Source organism: Topomyia yanbarensis, chromosome 1, assembly GCF_030247195.1.
Source record: "Topomyia yanbarensis strain Yona2022 chromosome 1, ASM3024719v1, whole genome shotgun sequence".
Taxonomy (NCBI): domain Eukaryota; kingdom Metazoa; phylum Arthropoda; class Insecta; order Diptera; family Culicidae; genus Topomyia; species Topomyia yanbarensis.
In genome coordinates this window covers 161,306,971-161,316,995 of record NC_080670.1, presented here as the reverse complement: position 1 = coordinate 161,316,995, position 10,025 = coordinate 161,306,971, and the positions used below count along the sequence as shown (strand labels likewise).

Sequence of the window (10,025 nt, the reverse complement as noted above, 5' to 3'; positions counted from 1 at the left end):
GCGCAGTCCTGTACTAGAATCCTTACAGGAGAATCCTGTTGTCCTGCTCGCGCCCGGATGGCTGTGCACCATTGGAAGAACTGCAGAGCTGAGAAAAAAATTCTGTTGCAGTTTGTGATGGATATTAACGCCTTTTTCCGAAGGATCGACAGATGCGGACCGTCGTGGCGTTGGAGCCGAGCGCGACGAAGTGGAGTTCATCCACTTCGTGTGTTCGTACCGGAACCCGCTGAGTCTTGGTTAGAATCCACTCTCGGTTGCTTCGAGACGAAGCTGACGCGGCGGTAGCGGGATGATGGACGCTGCTAGCTTTGACGTGTTCGGGGTTTCTGCAAACTTGAACCGCTCTCTCTCTGCTCGAAGCCTGTGTGTGAGCCCAGTTTAGTTGCAAACTTTGCCAACGCCACCGCCGAGGAATCGCGCGCGCCAGGTATATCTGGAACAGGACGTAGCAGTGCTCAGTGAGTGTGTGTTTTTTATAATTTTTGCCGTGCTGTGTGCCGTTTTGTGCGGCCGCCGGAACGTGATTTTGACGGTGCGGAGTGGGATAGATAGACAGGTAGTGATAGCCCACGGATCCGGGATCCATCCCCGGGCCGTGCACGGTTGGAAGGGGAGTGGGAAAATCAACAACAATAAAGGAAAACTAGTTCAACAATAAGACTGCTTAAAAACGGGGATTTCGTCGTGTTCTCCTGAGAAGAAACCTGCTGCTGGTGGAAACCGCAACCGTCGTCGGAGGAGAGAGGGAGGTGAGTGGTTTACTTCGTTGGTGTTGCATCTGGGGGGTGGGTAGTGCGGGACTAGATAATAACGGTAATAAACAGATACCCTCATTTCAACTGGTTGCAACCGGTGGGAGGAGGGCAGCGGGGATATCAACAGTCGGTGTCAACTTTCCGGAGGGGATGAGATCCGGATCCGTTGGCGTATGCTTCCATCTTGTCCAGACTTTCGGATTTAGCCGAGGATCGTGGTGATTGCAGTTGAAAGTGCTGTGTCGTCTCGGCGACTCGATTGGTCAGTGGGGGAAGGGTCTGTTTTAATCTTTCACCAAGCTGAAAAATATAAAACCATAAACGAATAAAATGATAAAGGAATAAACACAGCTATTGCCTTTCTCTAGACCAGAGCGAATTTACATTTATTTCATCGAGGGATCGCTTGGAAAATCACGTTGCTAAAACTAAATGTGCTGACGCCAGGATTTTGCAGCGCATTTAAAAACACAGGATTATGCAATGTAACAAATAAAGCTCACGTTTCTGCAATCGAAATTTTGGATACTAGCGAAATTATTTGAGAATTTTAATATGGCATTGTTTAAACTTGAGGTTTTCCATCGAAAATCTTTGAAGTCAACACAATTCATTGAAATATTAATATTAACAACTCTAGTTTTCTAGTATTGTTCTATGAGACTTTATAGAGGTTTAAACATATAAGGGCGGATTTTTTCATCCTCGCTTAACTTTTAAATTAGTTTTTACCTATGGTTAAACCTGGTTGAACAGTTAAGGGATGATGAAGAAATGTTACAAAATTGATATTACCAATTCTTCTATAGTAAAGCCTTTCCTGTGTTGCTGTATTTTCAGATGTACATTAGATGTAACAGAACTATTAACGTAGCATAAATTAATATGTTTCCATTACTTCATATAAAGTCTTTTAATGACAACTTAAGGGTGGGTCTCCACGACTGCGGTAGTGCGGTAGAATGCGTGTCTACTCCAAAACTAATGCATTTCGGACTAACAGGCTGGATGTCTGCACGGAAATTTCGAACAATAAGCACATAGGAAACATTTTTCGCGGTTGATGGTACTTTGGTCATTAGAACACCATGAAAATTGTAAATTTGATGCATTGCTGTGGATATTTCATTGGGAATCGGACCAATGCACAGTGGTCGCAATGGTATCAAAACGTGCGTTTAATTAATGGTGCTCTAGGAGGTGATTTTAGCGATTTGATGTGTTAGAAACACTTTTTCAGAATGGAAGTCCCCTTCTTTTGATGTATACTGAATTGTGATTAATCCACCTAAAAGTGAGATAGAAAATTTATTTCCACTAACTTTTAAGATAGAGGCACAATGTCAATGACAAAGTTATAGTAAATTCTACTGCGAGAAAACTTGTTGAACATGCAAACTCTCCAAAATGTAATGGTGTTGAGATAAAGCACGTTGTTTGTGGGAGGTACCCAAAAAATCATTTTTTTATTATAACTTTTTTCTGAGATTTTTGCAATTCTTCAAATGTTCTATGAAGTTGTTGAAATTAAGAAATTGCAGATATTTGTCGAAGACTTCAACATTTTTTATTTCAAAACTTAAGAGTTATTAAATAAAGTGGGTTAAAAATACCACCATTTTGAATGACAATTACTAAGAGATGTGGAAATATGTGGAAGACATTTCGATTCTATGAGAAAGACAGTGAAAAGTACTATAAGCAAAAATACTACTTACAACGGGCATCCACCGGCCTGTATATAAAAAATACTTTCCGGCAATGATTGTTTTTCATTTTGTAACAAAATAATTACGACATTTTAAGCATAACTGTTTATAGCAATTGTCATTTTAAGCATAACTGTTTATAGGAAATGTCAGAGTACACATATGAATCCAAAACTCTCAGCTCTGTAGTCTCCAACTTACGAATTATTCCTAAACTAGCACAACAACAAAAGTGATCAACTAAAAAATTTACAAGAATAAAAACCATTACAAACAGTATTAGGGTTACTGCACCCTAATTCATCTTAGCTCCTCTATTCATCCCACCCATTGGAACTTATTAGTTAGAGAAGTATTTGCTATCTCTATTCAACGCATTAGCTCAAAAAGTCTAACTGTACTGCTTCTTAGGAACGAAGGAAAGATGGTGATACTTACTTAAGCGCAATCCAGTCACTCTAAGTAGAGTTATCAACGAAATATTGTGACATCCCGACTAATGAGATGGATAAGGGCTCGTCTACTCTATATGCCGTTTTCATGAAACGATTACGTAGCCGGAATTGTCAATAATTATTTTGCAAGCACGCATTGAATGATTAAATATTTGAAATTAACCCTCAAAAAGGCAAACGAAAATTGTGACTTCATAAAGCATCGCTTCTAAGACTCAATGAAACCAAGAGCCTCTTTTTTGTCGTTTTACCAGTGAGAGAATCGAAATCCCGAAAATGCTCGATCATTTGTATTTCGAATTACAAATTCATTGAAACTAGGGAACTGTAACTATCGAGCCTCTGAGACCCCTTGCCTTTTTGAGGGTTAAAATTTGACAGAGATGTAATATATAGGTGAAAATATTTTTCTAAAGATTTTCTGGCAAGTCGGATCCTAAGTAGTAACTATGACTACACAGTCGTTTCGTGAAAATGATATCTAATACTCTTTGCTATGGTTCATACTCATGAAAATACAGTAAACCTTTTTAGAGGTCTCTAGTGTTCACTTTCCAAATCCTATCAATTTATGAATAGTTTCAGATAACAGAAATTCAAAGTTCACGATTTATATGTGTATTTATTACTCTCAATGATTTTTTAGAATATTCGACAAATAGAAAAAAAATCGCTAAAAAATGTATGCTGAAAAAGTCGTACTTATTTTGTTACAAAATGCAAAACATGCATTGCCGGAAAGTATTTTTTGTATACAGGCCGGAGGATGCCCGTTGTAAGTAGTATTTTTTCTTATAGTACTTGTCACTGTCTTTCTCATAGAATCGAAATGTCTTCCACATATTTCCACATCTCTTAGTAATTGTCATTCAAAATGGCGGTATTTTTAACTCACTTTATTTAATAACTCTTAAGTTTTGAAATAAAAAATGTTGACGTCTTCGACAAATATCTGCAATTTCTTAATTTTAACAACTTCATAGAACATCTGAAGAATTGCAAAAATCTCATAAAAAAGTTATAATGAAAAAATTATTTTTTGAGTGCCTCCCACAATCAACGTGCTTTATCTCAACACCATTACATTTTGGAGAGTTTGCATGTTCAACAAGTTTTCTCGCAGTAGAATTTACTATAACTTTGTCATTGACATCGTGCCTCTGTCTTAAAAGTTAGTGGAAATAAATTTTCTATCTCACTTTTAGGTGGATTAATCACAATTCAGTATACATCAAAAGAAGGGGGCTTCTATTCTGAAAAAGTGTTTCTAACACATCAAATCGCTAAAATCAACTCCTAGAGCACCATTAATTAAACGCACGTTTTGGTACTATTGCGACCACTGTGCAATGTGAGCTGCGTGCAATGCAATCGTCATACGGACTACTATTCGTTCACACCTATCCGTAATATACGGTAAATCGTGAACCATAATCAGATTTTGAAGTCACATCAAATTTGAATGATCACTTTTTCAGAAAATCTTCAACTCGTGTAGGATGATGGCTCTGATGAATGGAAATACTAAATCATCATGGAAAAAATGTTCCTAAAATCGCGAATAAAGGGCCATAAATTCTGGAACAATCACGTTTTTACGTTTCGAAAACAGGGCCATGAACAAAAATCTTGTGTTTTATAACTATGTCCAAGTTCCCTTCAGTAACGCCAGCGTTACGCTTTTTTTAGTGGAAATATTTGTTTTTGTTTTATGCACTTTAGTCACAGTTTCCGTCATATCATTGTCAAATCAGTTTTCTGTACGTGAACTAGTATACGATTTTATGAACATTATTCTATTGGTTGACTCAAGATGTTATTCATAAATTTAAGAATTAATTCACAAAATCAAAACAGTCCTGGATACTTTCTCGTGAACTATTTCATGAAACTCGGAGTTTTATTCATGCATTTATTCAATCCTCGTTAATTAATTCATGGTTCACAAAATCATCAAATATGTATGTATTCGTGAACTAATTCATGATTGCTAGTACAATAGTCACGATTTACCATTCGTGCTAGTGAAATAGTTTGCGAAATCGGAGGGTATTAGTCATTGATTCGTAGTATAATAGTCACATTTTATTATTCGCGCTCGTGAAGTAGTTAACTTAATAATAATATATTATTCCTACATTCGCGATCTTGTTGTCCTAGTATAATAGTCACGACTAACCATTCGTCAGAGAGTTCGTGAAGTCATAGAATATTATTTATGTATACGAGAGTTGGATCATGATTCATTACACAATAATTACGACTTATAATTCGTGCTCGTGAAATAGTTCACGAAATCATAAAATATTGTTCATGTTTCCGGAGCTGGTTCACGATTTCTAGTATAATAGTTACGACTGACCATTCGCGCTCGTTATATCATAAAAAAATTTCTATGCGGCCATAGGTGGAACTAAAATTTTCCAACCAAAACATAGTTCGTATTATGTACTACAATTCTTCTGAACAAACTATTGTGCTAAATCTAACCATTATTTCAAAAAAATGTTTAGTTCTTGGGAATCAAGTACTGATACACAACCATGCACTGCTAGGCCCCATGCAAAACTGACTGAGACATCACTTCGTTAAAAGCTTAATAACTTATTTTAACAAAGCTGGATTGACTAGCAGTCTTCGACAAAATTGTAGACAATTAAATTATCTTTCTTATTTTCACTTACAGTGATAATACGATGCATACAATGCACCTAGCGGCGAAAATGTGAGCTAGTGGGTTTTCTCCATGTAATTTGTCGAAAAAGCCCATACAAACTTCAGGCCCGTTGGTTTGGCAGCTAGACATGTCCGATTTGTTTCGAATTTAGTGCAAGTATTCCTGGTGGGACTAGAAAACGAGTCAGGAGCGGGCCGAACGAGTTTTCAAAAATTCATTATTTTTGTGGGTAGTCTAATGGATAATTTATGGAGCATACATACATTGCGGAGTAGGGGAGACCGGGGCTAGTTGGCGGTGTTTTCAGTTTTCAATTTTTACCGCATTGATGTAGGTAGATCTTGCAAAATAGAACACGCGGCATGAAAGAGCAGACTGTTGGCAATATCTTTGATTTTTTTAAAAGTGGTTGATGCATTTTCTCGGCCCCGGGGTAAGTTGGCGGTATGTGAGGATATGCCAAAAACTAAGCAATCAAATGGAGATTCAATTACCTCAAGGGTCCTTTTGGAAGGTGCTGAGTGTCTTTTCGAGAAAATTGTATATTAACCGACATGTGCTATTATATTTCAGTTGAAACTGAAATATAATAGCAAATGTCGGTTAATATACAATTTTCTCGAAAAGACATTCAGCACCTTCCAAAAGGACCCTTGAGGTAATTGAATCTCCATTTGATTGCTTAGTTTTTGACTTTGACGCTTACTCCCTATTCAAAAGAAAATTTTCGAAATTTTCCGTGCAATTGGCTGGAATAAATGTCTCCTACATTGGCGAGATACACAAGAAAAAGATTTTCTTACTTTGGAGTGAATTCCAGAAATAATTTTTTTTGATGACTTTTTTGCACTGTAAATAGTACTGCCAACTTGCCCCGCGTGCAACACCGCCAACTTACCCCAACCGCATTTTTTATTAAAAACTATTTAAAAAATAACTTTTGTTTGTGGATAGATGAAATGTCTAGATGGATACTGAAAGCTCTTTTCATGCGCTATCGAAAAATATAATCATTCGGGAAATAGATTGAAAATCACCCTAAATACCGCAAAGTATTTAAAATTTAGAAAATTTACTTGGTATGCTCGAAAACACAATATTGACCACAATTTCAACAAAACAAAATGTTTTGCAACAATCACACATCGGATAATGTGTTTCACATTACTTGAGGTACACAACGAGAGACAACGCTTTATGTCTAATAGAAACGGAGAAAAGGGGCTTCCGCCTACTTACCCCAACCGCCAACTAGCCCCTGGCTCCCCTACTACAATAAACTTGGGATATCGTTGCAATACGAGTTCTCCATTCTGGACCAAAACACCGGATTTGAACTAGCACTACTTCTAGTCCAGTCTAGTCTAGTCTAGTCTAGTCTAGTCTACACATACACAGCCAATACATGTTTGAATACAATTGAAGACGTTCGTCCACAATTTTTCTTGTCATTATTAATGTTTGTGGCACATATTGAATATGACAAACATTAAAGCAGTCAGGCCAACTGTGCAGCGTACAAAATAAATATGATTCAAAATTATACGGCAATCAAAATATTCATTCAATGAATAATTTAATCAACGGATTATTTTGAAACTTGAATAAGGAAGAAACGTGGACAACCGTACACAACCGTTTCAATTTGATGGGGGTTTGAAAAATCGTTGGGAGTGATTTTGTTAAGAGGGTTAATGTCACTCCTTTGGTCCTAGGTTCCTGGGATGGGACAGAAGTATTTAGCCCTGCCCTGGCTAATGAGCCAGGGTTATAGCGCCCTTACTCGCTCTCCGGATTTGAACTAGCACTACTTCCCGACGTACCGTCTTTTCGTACGGGGTAGACTGGGCTATAGTTAGAGGACCGTGGATGTTGGGGCCCCGTACTTAGGATGTATAATGTAAATTTATTTTAAGAAGTATATTCCATAAAAATGTTGGAACTCAATTGTTTATAACTATTTGGCGTGTGCGTCACAATGGATCGGTAGAGGAAATCGCATTTTGCACGGTATCCCATGTAATCAAGACCTTTAAAGAACATCAATTGCCCAGTGCAGTATTGGTAGTGGTAGGAAACAAAACATGAAACTGCATGATCAGGATGGTATTCAAACAATTCAAATGTCAATCCAACATTTCAATTACTACAAATTTACAAATACATCTCAAAATTTTGGGATGAAAACTCACCAAATGAAAGTGCAATTTAATTTCAACCATTTGACAGATACGTTTTGCTGAAAATTCAGCAATTGAGTTGTCAAAATTACAGCATAGTGACCGGATTTTCAGTAATCTGGGCTGAATTGCTGAAAATTCTGTGGTTGCGCTTGCAATTTGACAATTAAATTGCAGAATTTTCAGCAAAAAGAATCTGTCAAATGGTTGAAATTAAATTTCTGAGTTTTCAACCCAATTTTTATAATGCGTTTAAAACGTTTTAGACTACACCTATACAAAGTTCGAAATGGCGACCGTAACAAGGTAGCAAAACTCATACAAGAAATCTGTATAGGAAGTGAAAATAGAAACCGTCGAATTTCTACACAAAATCCATAGTGGTATTAAATGGTAGAAAAACATATATAAAGAGCGTTCATTCCTATATAAAGACCTCCGTTCGCGTGTAGATTGACAAAATCATCCGCGGATGTGGCAAAATATTCAGTTTTCAATGACACCAGGGACTATCAACAATTAAATCTATATGGAAGTCTCCAAAAGCCACCTTTACACTTCCTGAAGCCTCATGAACTCCGACTCTACACTGTTTTTGACGGATTTCGTATCTTTTACTATGCCTGGGCCATCTTAGATTGGTACAAAACCAAAAATCATGTTTTTGTGTTACACTACTGTTACACGTTCGTGAAAATCCAAAAAAGTTTAAGCTGTTCTTGTGAAAGTCTGAGTTAAAGTGTAGCTTTATTTTAGATTCAATTAAAAGAATTGAATCAAAAGTGAATGAATTTGAAAACACAGTGAGGACCCGATTTTATCAGCCCCCGATTTTATCAGCTTCATATGAAAATTGATAGTTGGTAGTTTCATGGCTCTATCAGACGAACCAAGTTGAATTGGAGTAAATTCTTTCTTAAGCATATTTTTTCTTTTCTTGGAGATCCGAAATATGCAAAAATATTTTTTTTTTAATTTTGCACTGCCAGACCCCCTTAACGGAAGTTTAAGCTTAAGAGTCAAGAAAGCGTGCATGGCCGTCGGGCAGTGCAGACTCTTTACGGAAATAAGAAATGTAAATGAATCTGAAGTATGCTTTCCTGAATAAAATCTATTCCACAGGTGATATATTAAGGGGCTGCACCACTGTAGAACAAAAAAAGACATATTTCGGGAATTTTTCTTGGCATAATAAAGAGGTGAATCGAGATCTTGTAAAATAGAGCTTAAAATACGAGTTGAAAAGTACTGAAACTGATTTTTTCTGGTAATTTTATTGCAAGCTGGCGGCTGTACATCATTTTCGTATAGACGCTTTTTTAAAGGGTCCACGATCGGAATCCTTCCGTAATTTTCAAGCCATTTTTTTATTGTTTTATATGAATATGTTATATTTTCTTTTTTATTGTTTTATATGAATTACATTGAAATGAACTGTACCTCTCATATTATTAGGTTCGAGTAATTTTTGTGTTTTATTCTAAAAGAAATTTTAAACAAATTATACGTAATAATTGATGTAACAAACTCTTCTACTTTTGCATGGTGGAAATGCTAAATACTGCTATTCTTAAAACTTATTCTTCGCCGATCTCTTTCCTCACTGAGTACCTATCATCGACGCAGAGCACAGTGGGGCCGGGCCGGACAAAACCCCCAAATTTCATTTTCGATTTTCATACCTTTTATATTTTTTCCTAAATGCACCATACCTAAAGCTGTACACGCCAAATTTTGGAGTCAATCGATTGAAAAATATAAGTGCAACATTTTTTTGAACCGTACCGTGAAATAATGAGCATTTGAAAAGTTACTTATGAAATCAATATAACTATGTTGTTTAACGCGGATTTATTTACATTCAGAGTGTCATCTCTTTATCGGTAAAAGCGTGTAAAAGGATCTCATCTAGTACAACTAACGTAGAATTTTATCGAGTTTTCAAAAATCATAGTGTCATCTTGCGCCGTTTTGCGCCGAGGGTTAATATTTGGTCATTTGTAAAATTAGTTTTTTCATGGAGACGCATGGTATTTTTTGATTTTGTGAAGTTTTGCATTATTATTCACCGGTGGATTTCTTTGTCTGAACGCTTCTTGTTAATTTAGGATTTGGGGCGATTTCCTTGATACAAATATTATGCCTTATCCGTCTTACAACTATGGCTCATGTTTCTACATTTTCACAGTTATCTGCAGTATAGAAAAATTCAAATAAATAGAAGCCAACGATGCAAACTAACTGCT

At 36.6% G+C, this 10,025-nt stretch overlaps 1 protein-coding gene across 2 annotated transcripts in view; it reads left to right on the top strand.

Annotated features, from left to right (window-relative positions):
* The first annotated feature begins 358 nt into the window (after nucleotides 1–358).
* Nucleotides 359–10,025, top strand: part of LOC131679368 (myelin transcription factor 1-like) — a 68,649-nt gene continuing 58,982 nt past the window's right edge. Inside the window, exon 1 of one of the 2 annotated variants that reach the window (XM_058960089.1) lies at nucleotides 359–752. The gene's annotated coding sequence lies outside the window, so the exon portion shown is untranslated. The remainder of the gene's footprint in view (nucleotides 753–10,025) is intronic. The other variant, XM_058960083.1, reaches the window with a different exon arrangement.